This window comes from Microcaecilia unicolor, chromosome 5 (genome assembly GCF_901765095.1).
Source record: "Microcaecilia unicolor chromosome 5, aMicUni1.1, whole genome shotgun sequence".
Taxonomy (NCBI): domain Eukaryota; kingdom Metazoa; phylum Chordata; class Amphibia; order Gymnophiona; family Siphonopidae; genus Microcaecilia; species Microcaecilia unicolor.
The window spans coordinates 270,030,194-270,049,503 of NC_044035.1; the positions used below are offsets into that span (position 1 = coordinate 270,030,194).

At 43.5% G+C, this 19,310-nt stretch overlaps 1 protein-coding gene across 4 annotated transcripts in view; it reads left to right on the top strand.

Annotated features, from left to right (window-relative positions):
• The window catches only part of PHLDB2 (pleckstrin homology like domain family B member 2), a 195,494-nt gene that overhangs the window by 12,896 nt on the left and 163,288 nt on the right, over nucleotides 1-19,310 (top strand). For all 4 annotated transcript variants that reach the window (XM_030204197.1, XM_030204200.1, XM_030204199.1 and 1 more), the window contains exon 2: nucleotides 16,075-16,200. The gene's annotated coding sequence lies outside the window, so the exon portion shown is untranslated. The remainder of the gene's footprint in view (nucleotides 1-16,074; nucleotides 16,201-19,310) is intronic.

Sequence of the window (19,310 nt, forward strand, 5' to 3'; positions counted from 1 at the left end):
AGGGCATACTAGTTCACCCTTACCTGAATGATTGTTTGATTCACACAAAGTCGTATCAGGAAAGGTGTCAGGTGATAGCACAGGTGGTGCAGTTCTTGGAGTCTTTAAGTTGGGTGATCAATGTAAACAAGAGCCATTTAGTTCCGATGCAGACCTTGTAATATCTGGGGGTCACGTTCGATTCTTTTCAAGGACGAGTTTTTTTCCAAGTACCGTGCATCATCAAGCTGCAGAATCAATGCAGGACCTCCTGGGACAGAGAGCCCCGTGTGCTCGGAACTGTCTTCAGATGCTGGGGTTGATGGTGGCAGCCATAGAAGCAGTACGGTGGGCCAGTGCATATTTCCCATGCTAGAGCCCTCTGAACATTCTGCGCTCATTAATGTGCATGCTAATCTGGCACTAATTGCCTCTAATGCCGGCATTAGGCTTTGAGCATCGACCCCTAAGTTTGTACCTGAGGCAGAGGAGGGTCTGGCTTGCACTGGTTCTCAGCCTATTTTTCTAGCCCTTGGCAAATGGTTCCCAACCTATGGTTCATGGACCCCTGGGAGTCTGTGAGACCATTAAAGTGGGGTGCACAGATCACAGAGAAGAGAAAAAAAAAGTTTCTTAATCCTTCTGTAATCCATGCAAACAAAATGCAGAGGTTGCTGTAGAGGCAGGATCAGCAGTGGCTGTGGAGATGGCGGTAGCAGCAATCAATAGCTGCAGGGGACAGAAACAGCAGCAGCTGGGGGGAGGAGGTAGGATCAGAGGCAACTATGCAGTCTGGATACAGAATTGGGGTTGGGGCCAGCCATGGAGGCAATGGGGGTGAGATCAGAGGCAGCTGTAAAGGCTGGAAGCAGAGTCACTGGAACCAGCATCAGCCTGCAGGGCCTGAAAATATCTGTGCTGCCTCAGTATCTCCCTTTTCTCACTTGGTGGAGACTTCCAGAGGGAAAGAGGGAGACTGATTGATGGGGAGTCAGAGAGAGAGAGAGAGAGAGAGAGAGAGAGACTGAGACTGTTGGAGACTGGAGAAGGCAGAGAAAGAGAGAAAGAGAGAGAGAGAGAGGGGGGGGGGGGAACTAATGCGAAGGGAGATAGAAAGAGGACTAGTATTACAACTTAAAAAAAATATATAGGAGAAAATATTCTTTAACTCAACTTATAGTTAAGCTCTGGAACTCATTGTCAGAGAATGTAGTAAAGCAGTTAGAATAGCGGGACTTTAAAAAGGTTTGGATAAATTCCTGGAGGTGTGGAGGGGCATTTTTGAAAGGGACGTCCTTGCAAAACAGCGAAATCCAGGGGCAGGGAAACCCGTATTTTCGAAACAAGATGGACGTCCATCTTTCATTTCGGAAATACCGTCAGGGACGTCCAAATCCTTAAATTGGGACATCCCTAGACATGGACATTTCTGACTTTTGGCGATTTTCGAAACCAAAGACGTCCATGTCAAAAATGACCCAATGCAAGCCATTTGGCCAGCATTTGTAGTGCACTGGTCCCCCTGACATGCCAGGACACCAACCGGGCACCCTAGGGGGCACTGCAGTGGACTTCATTAATTGCTCCCAGGTACATAGTAACATAGTAGATGACGGCAGAAAAAGACCTGCACGGTCCATCTAGTCTGCCCAACAATTTAAACTTATATGTGCTACTTTATGTGTATACCTGACCTTGATTTGTTTCTGCCATTTTCAGGCACAGACCGTAGAAGTCTGCCCAGAACAAGGCCCACCTCCCAACCATCAGCCCCGCCTCCCCCCACCGGCTCTGCCACCCAATCTCGGCTAAGCTTCTGAGGATCCCATAGCTCCCTTACCTTGTGTGCTGAGCCCCCCAAACCCCCCTAAAACCCACTACCCACAACTACACCACTACCATAGCCCTTACGGGTGAAGAGGGGCACCTAGATTTGGGTACAGGGCTTGCTGTTTCCTCCACAAATGTAACAGGTAGGGGGGGATGGGCCTGGGTCCGCCTGTCTGAAGTGCACTGCAGTACCCACTAAAACTGCTCCAGGGACTTGCATGCGCTGTCACGGACCGGAGTATGACATCTGAGGCTGGCAAGGCATATTTTTAAAGATGTTTTTTGAGGGTGGGAGGGGGTTAGTGACCACCGGGGGAGTAACGGGAGGTCATCCCCGAGTCTCTCTGGTGGTGATCTGGTCATTTCTGGCACCTTTTTGTGCCTTAGTCGTAAGAAAAATAGGTCCGGGTGAAAACGTCCAAGTGTTCATCAGGGACATCCTTCTTTTTTTCAGTTATGGGTCAAGGACGTCCAAGTGTTAGACACGCCCAAGTCCCGCCTTCACTATGCCTCCAACATGCCCCCTTGAACTTTGGCTCTCCTTGTGATGGAGTGCAGTTGGAGATGGCCTAATTCGGGTTTTGATTATACTGATTTGAACATCCCTGGGAGAAGGACGTCCATCTTCCAATTTATGTCGAAAGATGGACGTCCTTTTTCGAAAATGAGCCCAAAAGTCTATAAACTGTTATTAAGGTAGACCTTGGGAAAACCACTGCTTATTCCTGGAATCTTGCTTCTTTTTGGGATTCTGCCGGGTACTTGTGACCTGGAATTGGCCATTTTTAGAAGCAGGAAACTGGGCTTAGATGACCCACTATGGCTATTCTTATCTTATACCTAGCAAGGGCAGGCTTGGTGCTGAGGGGAGGGAGTCTGGAAAGAGTGGTCAGGTTGAACAGGGGGTCCTTGAACGTTTTGGAGATTAATAAAGGATGCACACATCCAAAAATGTTGGTATCCTCTGCACTGGTCTAACCCTCCACTCCACAATATTTTGGATTTTGACTGCATCTATCCTATCTTTGTGATTCAGAGTGTCTGGTACATATTATCCAGCAGAGTGACTGCCTTATCTCAGTTAGTGTTACTGAGAGGGATCTTCCAGCCCTTTCCTGGAAAATTCTTACATCTGGTCCTGTGTCATTTCGGAAGCAGAAAGCTCATAGCTGGAAAATCCATGATGCAGCAGTATTCATGGGGAAGTTTGTTTATTCCCTAGCTTAGTCATGTGATTAAACAGCACAAGATTGATGCAGAACATGTATTTCATGTTTCCCAGATTTAGCATCATTTTGCAATGGTGACACTGAGTTGAAACTAGCCAGTACAATGGATCCTTTTTAATGACACTTTTTGACACCAGCTAAAAATGGCTAACTACTAGAATGATTGATTGATTGATTGATTGATTGACTGATTTATGCATGCATTCTTGTATCCCACTATTATCCAAAAACAAGTTTCAGTTCAAAGTGGCTTACAGTTTACATTTTGGTGGAGTTACCATCATGCTTTGCAGTGTAGGAGGACTATAATTCGTGTGATTATTCAAGAGTTTATGAATAGATAAATTTGACTAGGAAAAGACAGTTGTAGCTTTTGCTGTTATTTGTTTTGGAGTTATTTATTCGTTTGTTTTTGAGGGGTTGATTTGAAGCGGAAGGTGAAGGTGGTCTTGTAGTTATTTGTAGAATATTTTGAAGAGGTAAGTTTTCATTTCTTTCCTGAATTGGAGGAGATTTGAGATGCTTCTTATGGCTTTTGATATTGAGTTCCATCATTTGGAACCCAGATAGATGTCCTTAGCAATCTTGTGCTCATATTTCCTCTCTTGCATCTAGCAAAACTGGGCTTCTCGTAGACTTGCCATATTCTCACGGTACAACAGAATACAGACCACACAGCCTCTCGGTTGTATCTGTTTCAATTGCTGATATCATCTTCCAAGTCTCGCTGCTAAGGAACATGCACCTGCTGAATGATCCCTGTGGGATGGGAAGTGCAAACAAAATGTGTCATGGTGCCTGGGATTCTCTCCTGATTGCCGCATCTAAAAATTCCCATTTTGCATGTTGGATTTACGTGGCCTAATAAAATGAAGACTTAAACCTTTTTACAGCAGTTGTTCAGTCCCTTGTGTGTTCCTCTTGATTGCTCACATGTTTGTCAGTACGGTTGGTAGAGGATTAAGATGCGACACTAGTGTGTCACTTGCTTGGCCTTCTTCATTTTCAAAGGCTGATATAAACATCTGAAAATGGGTTTCTGGCTTCATTTGAAACTGTGGGGCTGATATAATTAAAGTATGGTAGGCTTTACACACAGCTTAGCATGACTTTTGTGCATACTATTATGGACAACCATGGTGCCTTGTGTTAGAACAAATTTTGCACATGAGCTGGCTACAAAAACTCGCTCACAGCTTATTTAAATCCCATTAGCTATTGAACCCAGATGGAAGGAAGTGCTTAAAAGACTGGAAGGTGGAGTGCAGTGTTTAACACTAGGGCATTAATACAAGGTGTGAGAAGGAGTAAGAGGCTAGCTCACTGTTGTGTTTAGCGTTAGTGAGGACTTCATGCCTGTTTCTTCTCTTGACTGCAAGCTTATAGGACCTGCAACCTTTTTTCTGTCTCAGTTGAAAGGGATGGCAAAAACAAAAATGGTAGGGGATCAGGAGCTGTGTGGGTGGTTGTGTGTATATAATTCTCTCCTCCAATTCTGAAGCTCACTGTGTGGCAGGGAAACATTGAAGCCCTGTACTGTTGTAGCCTGTCAGCACCACTCACTCTCACTCATACACCCGCCCTCAGCCACGCCCCATCCGGACATAATTCGCAACCCCTATGTTCTAATGAAGCCCCAAGCTCCACCCACTTCCGTGAAGGGTTCATTAGTTTGTGGTGGTGAAGCCTCTCCACTGACCATGTCTCTCTGTCATGCCCTCGCGTCGACCGTGATGACGTCGAGGGTGGAACCATTTCGGTGAACGGAAGGAACGCAACGGAAAGGCAGGAGTAGGGAAACACGCTCCCCTACCAACGACTTGCACACTCCCCCCTCCCTCCGATTGGAACACACCCCATCCGCGTTACTGCCCCCTGGACCCCCCTGCCGCGACCCTCTGGACACCACCCTTTCCTCCGAAAAACCTCCCCCAAGGCTTTCGCCTACCTCTGCTGACGGAGACGAACTTCTCTTCTTGCCTGCGGGGCGTGGCTTGATGAGGTAGTATGTGTCCAAATCTCTGTGCATGCGTCTGACATCAGACGCACAAACATGCTCATTCAACAAGGAAAGCCCCGCAGCCGAGAAGAGAAGTTCGCCTCCGTTAGCAGAGGTACGCAGAGGCTTCGGGGGAGGTTTTCCGGACTAAAGGGTGGTGTCCATTGGGTCGCGCTACGGGGGGGGGGGCAGGCAGTGACGCCAAGGGGGGGAGTTCAAGTCGGTGCGAGGGACGTGAAGGGGGCCTTGAACTGGGAGGGAGGGGGTCTGCAACTTGGAAGGGAAGGAGAAACGGAGGGATGGAGGGACAGAGGGAGGGACGGAGGGGGGTATGGAACTCGGCAGGGAGGGAGGATGGGTGGGAATTTACCTTGCTAGCACTCGTTTCATTGCGTTTCGAAATGGGCCTTTTTTACTAGTATATATATATTTGTGTGCTGGAACAAACAATAAGGTGCTGGCCTGCTGACATTACTACTACTACTACTACTACAAATCATTTCTATAGCGCTACTAGTCATATGCAGCGCTTCACAATTGAACATGAAGAAGAGACAGTCCCTGCTCAGGAGAGCTTACAATCTAATTCAGGACAGACAGACAGGACAAATAAGGGATAAGGGTAGGACAGACAGATAGGACACATAGGGATAAGGGACTATTGAAGAGAGGAAGACAAGATAAAGGTTACGAACAAGTGAAAAGCTAGGAGTCAAAAGCAACATCAAACAGGTGGGCCTTTAGCCTGGATTTGAAGGTGGCCAGAGGTGGAGCTTTGTGTGAAACAGCACTGCAATACGAGTATAATGTATATGCACTGAAAACCTATGCAGAGCTACAGTTTTTCTGATATTGACTATTTATTTTATTTATATCCTGCCTAAACCTAAGCGGGTAACAATATAACATTCACAAATTTACATATAATACAAACAATGACAATACCCACTGTTTCCCAAGCAACCAGAAACTTGAAAAGTCTCGGCACAAGATATTAAAAAGCCTGAACAAATAAGTGAGTCTTCAGAAACTTCTTAAAATGTCCTGCATTAGTATAATAATGTAGATAGCTGGGCAGGGCATTCCGCAATCCAGGACCTGCATGAAAAGGCTGCAACCCGTGTACAAGCATAGTGAGTGCTTCTCAGTGAGTCAGTTGCCAGTTTTTTTGTGAAGTCAGATCTCAGCCCTCTTGCAGATACAAATAACTTGACCACAGACCGAAAATACCATGCAATCTTGCCATACACAACCTGATGGAGAAAATATAAGCTCTTAAAATGAATCCTATATTGCATAGGCAGCCAGCGCAGACGCTTTAAAGCAGGAATGATATGTTCTTTTTTTTTTTTTCAAAATATTTTATTGTTTTTCCAAATATCACAAATACAAGGAACAATAAAGGATAGGGGTGGGAAAAAGAAAAATAGAAAACATTGACTAGGTGTCTAATATATAAGTCCTTTGAGTTAAGCTGAGGTTAGGTCTGAGTAGATTGGAGGTAGTTTTCTAAAGAAGACCAAACCTTTTTCATGGAAATTGTCGCTCAAAACTTCTGTGCCATGGCAAACTCAAATTTCTGGTGTTGTAGAACTTTATTCCACAAAAAATGAATGTTCAATAGATGTGCAGATTTCCAGTTCTGTAAAATGTGTCTTTGAGCAATGGTAAGGAGAATGTCTAGTAACTTTACTTGTGACGTTGACAAGTCAAAAGATTTAGATGCAGACTTAAACATTATGATGGAATAAGACAGGTCATCAACAATAGGTAAAATCTTTTGTATTATGCTCCAGACTTCCTTCCAAAATTTAAGAACCATTTGACATTCATACATCATGTGAATATGTTCATATCGAGAGAACTCTATAATGACCCTCACTGCAGCATTCTGCACCATCTGCAGGGCTTTAATTTTCGCAATTGGCATTCCCAGGTACAAAGAATTACAATATTCTATCCTCAATATCACCTTACTTTGCTCAACAATGCGAAAATCAGAAAAAGACAGCACTGGTTTCAGCTGACATAACAAACGTAATTGAGCAAGTGATGTACCAATGGCACGGGTAATCTGAGATTCTATAGTAAGATGTGCATCCAGTACCACCCCCAATAATTTCATGTCATTCTTAATCTGCATTGACTGAGGCCGTCTATCATCCCTCTTTCGTCCTACAGTCATTATCTTAGTTTTATTCAAACACAGAACCAATTCATTTGCCTCCATCCACTCTTGAATAGATATCATGTATGTTGAAACTTGGCTTGTCAAATCGACATCCCACACTTATTGGAAAAAAGAACTGCATGTCGTCAGCATACAATCTATATTCCACACCTAAATTTTGAAACACCCAACACAACGGTGCTAAAAAATGTTAAAAGGGCAGAAAGCACCGATCCTTGTGGTACGCCCCCCCCCCCCCCTCCGAACCACATTAACCTCTGGCAGTGTTCCACCACTCCATACTTGAATACTACGACCAGCTAAATATGAAGAAATCCAGTCATAAACTTTTCCTTCTATCTCCAGTTGTTTCAACCTAAATAACATCTCGTTATAGCATTCCACCACATGCGCATATGTTTGTTTATGTAATGCCGAGTGCCAGTACAGTTTTTTTTTTCTGTGTGTGTGTATGGAGGGGGAGGGGTGCAGAATATAGCTGCTGCTAGCACAGAGCCGCGCGTGCGTGTAGCCCATCTTTGTGTTTAGGTAAGAGGGACCATCCACATTCATAAGTTTTACAGTGAGTTCAGCTGAATTCTGAGAAACTACCAGCCAATTTCTTCTCTGTGGTTTTTAGCTAAAGTGATTAAGAAAGCTGTACTGCATTAGTTGAATGATGTAGACAATTTTCAATTTGGTTTTCGTCCATACCGTGGAGCTGAGACCTTGCTTTTTCAAACTTTGATGTGATGCGGCAGGGTTTTGAACAAAAGACCTCAATTGTGTTGGTGCTGCTTGATATATCTCTCTATATAAAACGCACCTCCAACATTCTAATGAAGCCTCCACAAGTCCCAGCGTTCTAACTGCATGGTGGTGAAACCACAATTTGCCCATGAGTGTTTGCCCCACCCTCGCGTCAAACGTGATGACATCGAGGGTGGAGCAATGGCACTCAACCAATCGCAGGGGCAGACATCGAAATACACCACTACGAGCCCTGCCTACGAAACAACTCACAGAGCCCCCCCCGGCGCAACACCCAAGCCCCTCCGCGCCGGCACATCGCACAAGCCCTCCCCCCCGGTGCAACACCCAAGCCCCTCCCCCCACCCTACCAGAACAAAATACCCACTGACCCACCGTCTCCGCAAACTAACACAAGTTGCCTACCACTCGAAACACCCCTCAACCCCCCCTGCATAACAAAAGCACCCCCTCACACCCAAAGAACATCAACACCCCTGCCCCCCCATGCACATGTCCCATCCCGTTCAAGGCCCCCTCACGCCGAGTTCAAAACGCCCCCCTCCCTCCGATTTCAACACACCCCCTCGCTTCAGAAGCTGCTCTACAAATAGCCCCTACCATCAGGAGACAGAAGATCAGCTGGGCAGGAGAGCCCTCCGTAGGCTAATTCTCCGGAGGGGGAGGAGTCAGGCCACAAACTCCAGTCACGACGAAGCAGGAGGCGGGGCGAAAATGGCTACACTCCGGGACCAAGCAGACCAGCCGAGAATGGATTACCCCGGGCGCGAAGCACGCAACCTGAAGACGAGGCACGGAACATCCTCGGAGCGCCGGCTCTGCCAAGATGGCCAGCGCCCCTCTCTGAACCACGAAGGAGAGACCCGGGACATCCTCGGAGCGCCGCCTTTGCCAAAATGGCTGACACTCCACTCCCGACGGCCAGGCCCACACGGAGGGGCCCTTAACGCAGAGGAGAAGAAGAAGACAGCAGACGCCGAGTAACGCCAGCGGCTAGGTCCCGCACATTCCACGGGGACGTGACACATATGGTGTCCTCTCAGTCCTTTCTGCCTTCTAATTTCATTCAATTGCTTCCCATGCTGCCAGGACTCACATGAGTCCACCTACATGCGCATTGCAAGTTTCACTTTCGCTTTCCCTTCCCATTTACCTTACAGACACTTCCTCATCCAAAGAGCTCACGACGACCCTGAAAGGCGGAGGGAGGGGTGGGGGCGACCCTAAAAAGAGGAGGGAGGGGTGGGAGCGACCCTAAAAAGAGGAGGGAGGGCTGGCAGATGACCCTAAATGGAGGAGGGGGGTGAACAACCCTAAAAGGAGGAGGGAAGGACAGAGGGGGAGGAGAGGGGAGAACAGAGGGGGAGGAGAGGGAGGAGGCGGGGAAGGGAGGGGGAGGGGGGAAGGAAGAGGGGGAGGGGGCCCCTGCCATACACTCTCACTCTCACACACACAGTCTCACTCTATGACACACACACACACTCGTACATTCACTCTGTCTCTCTCACAGCCACTCCCACACACACTCTCTCAAACATACACACTTAGAGGACAACCTTGCTAGCGCCTGTTTCATTTGTGTCAGAAACGGGCCTTTTTTTACTAGTCTTTAATAAATCATGAGATATTGTTATATCATTTGAAAGAAGTGGGAATAGAAGGTAGAGTGTTGGATTGATTTAAGTAATTGTTTGCAGCAAGTTAGAGTTAAGATCATGTTTCTCAATGGTTTTGTTTTCCAACTGGGGTTCCCAAGGGTTAGCTGCCAAGGGTCAGCTCTGTCAGCTATGTAATTTAATATTTATGTAGCTCCGATATGTAAGCTTTTTACTGCCCTTTGGGGTTGACTATAGGCTATATGGATGATTTTCAATGTTTTGTTCTTGTCAGTGACACTTTATTAGCTACATTTAATTTTGTGGCTTTTGGCACCCAAAATTCAGCGCTGATAATTGGGTGCTGATCCAAGATGTACCCCATTAAATTGGTCAGTGAGCCAATTAGTGCCAATAATTAGGTGCTAATTTAGTTTGTGCACACATCTTGCTATGCATGATTCTATAACAATGTGCACCCAAATCCCATAGAGCAACCCAAAAGGGGGCTTGACCATGGGAGGTACATGGGTGGGTCAAGGGCATTCCTAAAATTTGTGCACAGTGTTATAGAATGCCAGGGATGTGCATCCAAATTGTGCGCCAGGAATTACACCTGGTTTCATATGTCCAAGTGCTCAAATCTGGATGCCAAAATCAGCACTCAGCACTATGAGTGCGCATTATAGAATATTATTATTAAATTACATTTGTACCCCACGCTTTCCCACACATAGCAGGTTCAATGCGGTTTACATAGTAAATAGAATTACAAAGTCTTGAAGGAGAATAGCATTGAGCGCTGATTTTTGAGCGCCATTTGCTGACTCTAGCCATATAAGCTTACTCTAAACTTAGGAGAAACAGAGATGACTATTTTCAGTCTTGTTAATACTATTCCTGTACTAGAGTTTCTGGAGATTTAGGAGTGGTCTATTCCTGTTTCCTCTACTGTAAAGAATCTGGGTGCCCTTATTGACTCTAAGGGGTTCTTTTAGAAAAGTGCTCTAGCAGTTTTAGGGTGCGCTAATCGCTAGTGATGCCCACAGAAATATACGGGCAACTCTAACGTTTAGCGTGTGCTTATTTTTAGTGAGTGCTAAGAACGCTAGTGTGCCTTTCTAAAAGGACCCCTAAGATATGAAATCCCAGATCAATGGTGTTATTAAGAAGGCGTTTTTATGCTGCATTTGATTCATTGCCTTAAGTATTTTTTTTCCAGTGGATATTTTTTTAGTTCTGTTGTTCAAACGCTAGTTGGATATATATGCTAATCTCACCTTTGTTAAATGTTTCAAACATATCCATCTACTTGCTCTCGGGATATGACTGAATTCTATTAATTTCAGCGTTAGATTATTGTAACAACCTATATATTGGGTTTCCTGCCTCCACTTTAAAAGCACTCCAGATAGTACAAAATTCTACTGCTTGAATTACTGTTGGAGCCCATATTTTTTTATCATGTTTCCCTCATTGTTTAGACATTACGTTGGCTTCTGAGAATTTAGAGAATACAATTTAAGATTTTGTTAACAGTATTTAAGGCACTGAGGGGCCCTTTTACTAAAGCACACCAAAAAGTGGCCTGTGCTGGTGTAGGCACGTGTTTTGGATGCGCGCTGGTCCATTTCCTCAGCGCGCCTGGAGAAAAGGCGCTTTTTTGTGCTGGAAAATGGACGTGCGGCAAAATTAAAACCAGCACTTGTCCATTTTCAACTTGAGACTTTACCGACACCCATTGACTTAGCGGTAAAGGTTCAACGCACATAAACTGCCGATTACCGCTGGGTAAGTGACACACGGTAGAAAATATATTTTCTACTGCGTGTTTTGGGCATGCTCCAAAAATTGGGCACGTGGTAGGTCCAATTTGATGTGTACTTCAACAGTCTGGGCAGTTGAGACAGTTTAAATTGATTGGAAACTCAAGTTTGTTTGTTTATTTATTTAGATTTTGCTCACACCTTTTTCAGTAGTAGCTCAAGGTGAGTTACATTCAGGTACACTGGATATTTCTCTGTCCCAAGAGGGCTCACAATCTAAGTTTGTACCTGAGGTAATGGAGGGTTAAGTGACTTGCCCAAGCTCACAAGGAGCAGCAGTAGGATTTGAACCAGCCACCTCTGGATTATAAGACCAGTGCTCTAACCACTAGGCCACTCTTCCACTAGTTTGTTCTCAGTAGTTGGTCCAACACTTTGGAATGCCTTACTGAGAGAACACTGAATGACAACATTTACGACTAGAAGTTGAAGATGCGTTTTTTTTTTTTAAAGCAGGCTGTTTCCTAGATGTTGGTTGAGGGTTCAGGCATTGCAATTAATTTGATGACAGATATTCTACTGATAGGTGCTGTGATCATAAATGCCATTACTCGGTTCTATGAGTTTATGAATGTGTTTGTTTTTATTGATTATATTGTTGTTTTAGATTATTTTTATTACTCTTTCTTTTTATTATTTTATGTTTTGTAATTTTATGTATTATGCATGTTTCTTTTTGAAAGTCATCTACAGTAGTAGATAGTGCAGATCATAAATATTAAAAATAAATAAATAAATAAGTAAATAAATAAATGATAGTTTCATCCAGTGATTCACTGCTTATTTGAGGATGTGATGCCTTTGCACAATCCATTTTGGATTGCAGTATAAAGGAAGAGAGCCAGAGCCTCATTCCCAGCACAATAGTATGAGTCACTGCAAATAAGTAAGTAGAAGGCGTCTGTGGTTTTAACTGTGTAATGGGTAACTGAAACTTACCTTTGGCCTGGTTGCCTTTAGTTAATGATGAATAAATACTGTAATCTGGACATGAAGAACAGGCATGAGTTTTTTTCTTAGCTGCAGGACCCTTAAATACAGCTTTACTTTAGGATTGTTGATTTTTTTTTTTTAACTTTCTTCCTAAAAGTTAGTTTAGTGCATTTTTAAAATTTTATTAAAAGACGGGGGTTGAAGTCATATAAAAAATGACTGCCCAGTTGGGAGTGCCTGTTGTGAATTGTCCAGGGCTTCTGGAGTCATATGATGTTCCTGGGCAGGGCCCCTGGCTGTGTCAAAGTTTTCCTGCAGTCTGCTCAGCACCATTAATTCTCTGATTGCTATGTGCACTGTATGCCATCTGCACAAAAAGCTAAAATGCTACACGTCCATTGGCCCAAATTCTGCAAATAACAGAAGTTTTTTCTAGACCTTACAACACAGCCAGGCCATCACTGATTATCAAAACGTTCTGCATTGAAGTGCATACCTTTCATAGCTGGTCAGAAAAACTAGTGGGATTGGGTGTTAAATTGTTTAAACAAAATACATGGGATTAAAAGATAGCTTGGAGGGAGCTTCAGTGCTCCAGAACAAGTTAAGCAACAGTCATTGGGAAAGTGTGGAAAAAATGACTAACCAATGTATCAACATAAGAAAGTACATTTTAAAAAGCAGTTTATGACAAGAACAAGGAGTAATGAAATTCTGTCTAGCCACAGTTTGAGTTCTAGTGCATTTCCTAATTCCTGTGGCAAAAATTGCCAATTCTTCCCATGTCACCCCCAAAGCACCCAACAACTTTCTATAGTAAAAAATAGTCTAATGTTCCCCCAGTGATCTTTATACCAGTTTAGTTGGACTAGGTAGAGCAGACAGAAACCGCAGACATCCATACAATCTGGTAAAAATAACCTCTGAAGGGTTAATATAAAGCTGATTATGGATAACATATTGTTATAGATAAACACGCTCTGGCACATATTATAAATCCTATCATATTAGCCCCCCGAACTCTATAAATGGCACTGTAAATTGCCTGTACAAATTTGGGTGCACAAATTTGGAATTTTATCAAGCAATTATTGGTGCTAATTGACTTTAATTAAAATTTACATGTATAAATCTAGGCACGGAATCCACGTGTAAATTTTACATGCAGGACTAAAAAGACTATGGGAGGGTCATGGTCAGATCAGTGGGCGTTCCTGTCATTTATGTTATAGAATTCAGGGGATCTGTGCCTGATTTTCACCAGGTTTTCGTTGGTTTAAATGGCCGTGCCTAAAAGAAGTCATGGTTCCTTTAGCTAAATACTATTCTACAAATGACACCTAACTTTTAGCACCGTTTATAGAATAGTGCTTAGCACCTTTTTTCGGCACTAATTTTTTTAGGCGAACACAACCACAGAAGCGGAAAGAACTACAATGTCCCACGAAAAGTCACACGAGCAGGAGAAGAATGGGAACAGATTCGGGCTCTTCAAAAAACAGACCAAGGGCGTCCAGACCAGCAGCGCCTAAAGGCCACATCTTTTCGCTATATCCAGAAAGGCTTTTTTTTAAAGACCATACTTTTAAAGGTTCATTTCTGAAGGTATCTTTCATAAAGATCACTTTGACACGTTTACCAAGACTCCTGAAGAATGCACTTTTTGTGCCGAAACATGGTACTGTATTGAGTCATCCTTTAATAAACGTTTCGTAGCTACGTTGGATGCCCTTGGTCTATTTTCTGAAGAGCCTGATTCTGTTCCCACTCTTCTCACCAATGTTTTAGGCGCCATTTATGGAATTTAGTCCTAGGTGCATCATCGAAATGACCTATTCTCCTATTGTATGTTCCTTAATTTTGTCACATGCCGATTATTCAAATTCATTGTGCCAAGGGCTTCTGGGAATCAACTTGAAATGCTTGCCATTGTTATAGAACATGGTGGCAAAACTAATATTAAGGAAAAAAAAATTGTCACTCGTGTACCAAAGGCCTCATTTACTAAAGTATGCTACAGTGTTAGAGTGCAACATTAGTACATATATCTAATTGAATGACATGGAATCTGCACTTGTTAACACCTTAGCATGCTTTAGTAATTGAGGCCCTAGGGAGTCAATTCAGAGAATGGGTATGGATGTGCTAATCAGCTAGTTAGCGCATTCATAACGCAGGAGCCCTTAACACCACCTAAATAGGAGGTGGCAAGTGCTCCAAGTTTATTAAGCACTTGCTACCCTGCACATCAAATAAATTTCTGAGCAGCTTACAATTCTAATAATAGTAGAGTTAGAAAGAGAGAGAGAGAGAGAGAGAGAGAGAGAGAGAGAGAGAGAACAGTCTGAGAGGGTGAAATAGAACTACAATAAACAGGAAAGATGGGGCTCCTGCAGTAATTTTTTCAAATGGCTGCACCTTAATGGTAACATTAGCGCATGGCCATTAATGAAACAAATTGATAAAAGCCCTTAGTAAAAGGACCCCCATAGTTACCTAAGCTGCTAAAAGCTCATCTTTTTATTAAATACAATGTCAATTATTGTCCCAAACACTCACAATTCTTACACTTTGCACAGTCCAAAAGCACACAATCTTCATATCCTACTTAGGCTTAATATTTTTAACGGGGATCATCAGAGTACCTGACAGCATATCCCATTCGGGAACAGCGGCCATTTTTTTATATATGCAGGAGCAGTTTATGAGATGCGAAGCTCATCCCTGAAGGAATACGAAACCTGGCCATGTCGGCGGAGGTTTGACTCGGGTGAAAAATCGCTGCCAAAGTTAAGTCTATACGCATCTCAAAAACTTAAAATATACGCTTTTTATAGTATGACTATTGAAGATTGCATATAAAAAAAAGGGGGAAAAATCAGGTTGATCAATGAAGATGTGTACAGTGCCATAAATATAGGGACGCTGTTCCCAGGTGGGATATGCTGTCAGTTACTCTGATGATCCCCGTTAAAAATATTAAGCCTAAGTAGGATATGAAGATTGTGTGCTTTTGGACTGTGCAAAGTGTAAGAATTGTGAGTGTTTGGGACAATAATTGACATTGTATTTGAAATAAGTCCCCACACTGGTACTGCAAGGTCTCTTTAAGCTGATTCATCTTTTTATTAAAGCATTTGGGGAAGACTTTTAAAACCGATCTGGGTGTTCTTCTGTTCGATTTTGGAGGGAGAAAATAGAGTGTGATTGGATTCATGATTTAGACAAAGGGGGAAGTTATGAAAATTTGACAGTATTACTGCCTTGTTTCATTTAAGTATTTTAATAGTTTACTGTATAATGTAATTGTGTTGGTTTGTAATCCACTTTTCAGCATTGCCAAATTTAATGAATGAAATGCGATCATCTCTGGGAAAAAGTGACTATAAAGTGACCAGAAACGCTAGCACCAGCTTCATTTGTACAGAAATAGCCACCTGGTTGTACCTGTTCCTTAATCATCCAAACATTTCTTGTAGCACTGCCCACTGCCCTGTTGCAATGTCACCCTGAAATCTCTCTTCTGTTTGCTGTAGCGTATCATTCTCAAAACCGCACAAACTTTCTTTGAATTTTTGCACCCAAATGGGAACATCTGTCCAAACAGCCTCCTGTGCATTTCCCGTGCACATCAGATACATTTGGTGTATTTTGTGTGTGTTTTTAATATACCCTTCTTAATTTCCATGGAAACTTTTCAGATCTGCAGCACAATAAAATTGTTCCCTTGTTTTTTATGTAGGTTTTGCAGTTCTCCAGGGCCTCTTAATCAAGCGTGTCTCCTCCCCCTTCCAATGGATACTGTTTGAATGAAGAATGTGATTTCACACAGAAGCATTTTTTTCTGCTTTTCAAAGTTTGGCATCAGGTAAAAAAAAAAATGAAAAAAAAAACTCTTTAAAATTGGATGCAGCTGGGGAAGGTTTTGCAAATAACTGTTTTATTGTTTGATCTACTTATTGGAGCAATCCCTTTGATGTAGAGCTGCAGAAAAGACTGGTCTGTAATGTTGGAATTCTGAATACATGTACGGGTCAAAAGTCAACGCAATTTAACTGGCTAGAAATGGCTCCGAGCCGGTAAAATCGCCTGTTCAGGGTTAACCGGTTATTTTCAGCTGCACTTAATATTCGGCACTTAACCGGTCAGGTTAACTGCATAAATAGGAACGCATAAAAGTCAGTCCTATCTTTATGCAGTAAACCCATAGCCGGTTAAATGCTGAATATCGCACTTAACCAGCTGTGCGTTAACCAGCTCTACAAACCCAGAAATTCAGTGCCGGTGTCCGGACATGGCCCGGCATTGAATTTCCAGGTTTAACACTGGTGAATATCAGGCTCCTAATGTTTGGAGAGCAGCAGACAGTGATTCAAGGTGATTGTGATTTGTAGAGAACAAAACGATTGATCTCAGTGGTCTACTATGAGAATTGCTCCCTAAAAAACTTAGGGCCCTGTTTACTAAGGCGTGTTAGCGTTTTTAACGCAACTGTAATTAAAGCGCGTACTAACCGTGCAGGCGCCTATAGGGATATTGTAAACACATACACAGTTAACGTGCCTACATGGTTAATGCGCATTAAAAATGTTAACGTGCCTATAACGTGGTTTAGTAAACAGGGCCCTTAGGGGACGTTTGCCTGTATAATTCTATTGTATGATATTACACAGTTTTTCTGTGGGCATAATATTTGTTTTTATCATAATGGATTCTGCAATTTTTGATGAACAAGTCACAGGAAATTCCACTCTTCTAACTTCTGTGGTGTTTCTTTCTTGCCTACCTGCCTTTAGTTTATTTATTTATAATATTTCTGTTCTGCCAGTGTACAGGAGACCCTGAATTCCAAACAGATTACAAATGGCAAAGTAAAACATAATACGCATAACAAATTAGTAACCAAAAACCCCAGGAAGGATCCAACCAACTCCCCCAAACCCCAGCTGAAAGTCTTTGCTTCCTGATTTGGGAATTGGTAGGGCCCAGTAGAGGTTGGAATTTTACCAATAGTGAAGGCAGAGAAATCAGAGCTCACTGGAAAGATTACGGAGATAACTTTTTTTGGTGTTTTTTAAATATAAACAAATTAAATCTTTCTCCCTTCCTCGTCACTCTGCCATTGCCATGATGGTTCTTGTTGGGTGCTTGGGGGCTGTGAATCTTGGTTCCTTATGGAACCCAGTATATTTTATTTGTTTTTATTTATTTATTGCATTTGTACCCCACATTTTCCCACCTCTTTGCAGGCTCAATGTGGCTTACAATAATACATCATGGATAGTGGAAATAAGAAGAGAATAGGCATTTGGTGTTACAGAAGGATTTTGGGTTGCATGGTAATGGAATACATGATAGTAATATAACAGAAGGTATTATTAAACATTTCTGGATATATGTGGGGAGTTTCACATGTGTTGATCTTTGTGGTATATCTTGTCAAAGAGATGGGTCTTCAGTAATTTGCGGAAGTTGGTCAGTTCATAGATCGCTTTTAGGTTGCGTGGCAACACGTTCCAGAGTTGCGTACTCATATAGGAAAAGGTTGATGCGTGCATTGATTTGTATTTTAGACCTTTACAGTTGGGGAAATGAAGATTGAGGAATGTGCGAGATGATTTTTTAGCATTCCTGGGAGGTAGGTCTAACAAGTTTGACATGTAGGCTGGGGCATCGCCATGGATGATTTTGTGAACTAGGGTACATACTTTGAACGTGATGCGTTCTTTGAGTGGGAGCCAGTGTAGCTTCTCTCGTAGGGGTTTTGCACTTTCGTATTTCGATTTTCCGAATATGAACATGGCTGCCATGTTCTGGGCTGTTTGGAGTTTTTTGAGTATTTGCTCTTTGCAGCCAGCGTAGAGTGAGTTGCAGTAGTCTAGATGACTGAGTACCAATGATTGTACCAGATTACGGAAGACGGTCCTTGGGAAGAATGGTCTTATTCTTTTTAATTTCCACATTGAGTGGAACATCTTTTTAGTTGTGTTTTTTGCGTGATTCTCAAGTGTTAGGTGCCGATCAATGGTAACTCCAAGAATTTTTAGGGTTTCCGAAATTGGTAAATTTAGTTTTGGTATGTTGATGGTGGTGAATTTGTTTGTGTTGTGTTCAGAATGCATATTTCCATTACATTCATTCCCACTGTTCCAGGACAAGTGGGTAGTTATGTCCATCGACCATTAGGTGGAGATAGAGAATACAGAACTGAGCACCACTACATAGCACCCTGCTAGCAGCTGAGCTCCTCAGTATCTTCTATCTCCAAGCAGGTGGATGGACAGACTTCCTCTGTCAGTGGTTGTGAGGCCTTGCTCCTGGTCCGGTTGGTCAACTGGTTCCCGGTTGAGCATAGTGGGCAGACATACCTGGTGGTGCTGGGTCCCTGTCATGCTTTCCCCCCTGGAGTGTTCTGCGTTCTTATGGGAGCCTGCTCAGCAACCAGTCTGCTTCAGAAGATAAGGAACCGTGCAAGCAGCGCAGTGAGTTTGGCAGGCCGGTGGTGCTATGTCCTTCCGTGACAGGGGGGTGGCTGTGTCCCCTGGGAGCATGGACCTGGGGTAGTGTGTTCTCTGCTGTGATTTGGGCCTCAGGACGTCCTTGGGAGCGATTTGTGTCTGTGCTCACAAAAAAAAAAAAAAGAGCTTTATGGTTGGGTTGGGCTGCGCTCCAGTTAAAAAAAAACACCAAAAAGCGCACGAAAGACAAGCGAGTGTGTAGCGCGGTGTGCCACATGCTTTCCCACGCTGCGACAATCTTCGTTCATGGCAGTCACCGCTGGGACTGCGAGGAGCTGCCCGTCTTGCAGCGGGCGGGGTTCTTCCTCAGGCTACTGCACAATGTGCAGTCCGGTTCCCGAGTGGAGGGGTTGAGTCGGGGCTCACGCACACAGAGCACCCTCAGTCGCAGCAATGCGTTTCTTGCAGCTCTGGTCCCCAGTGCAGCATCTCGGCGCTTCGCCTCAGAGGGAGGCGGGAA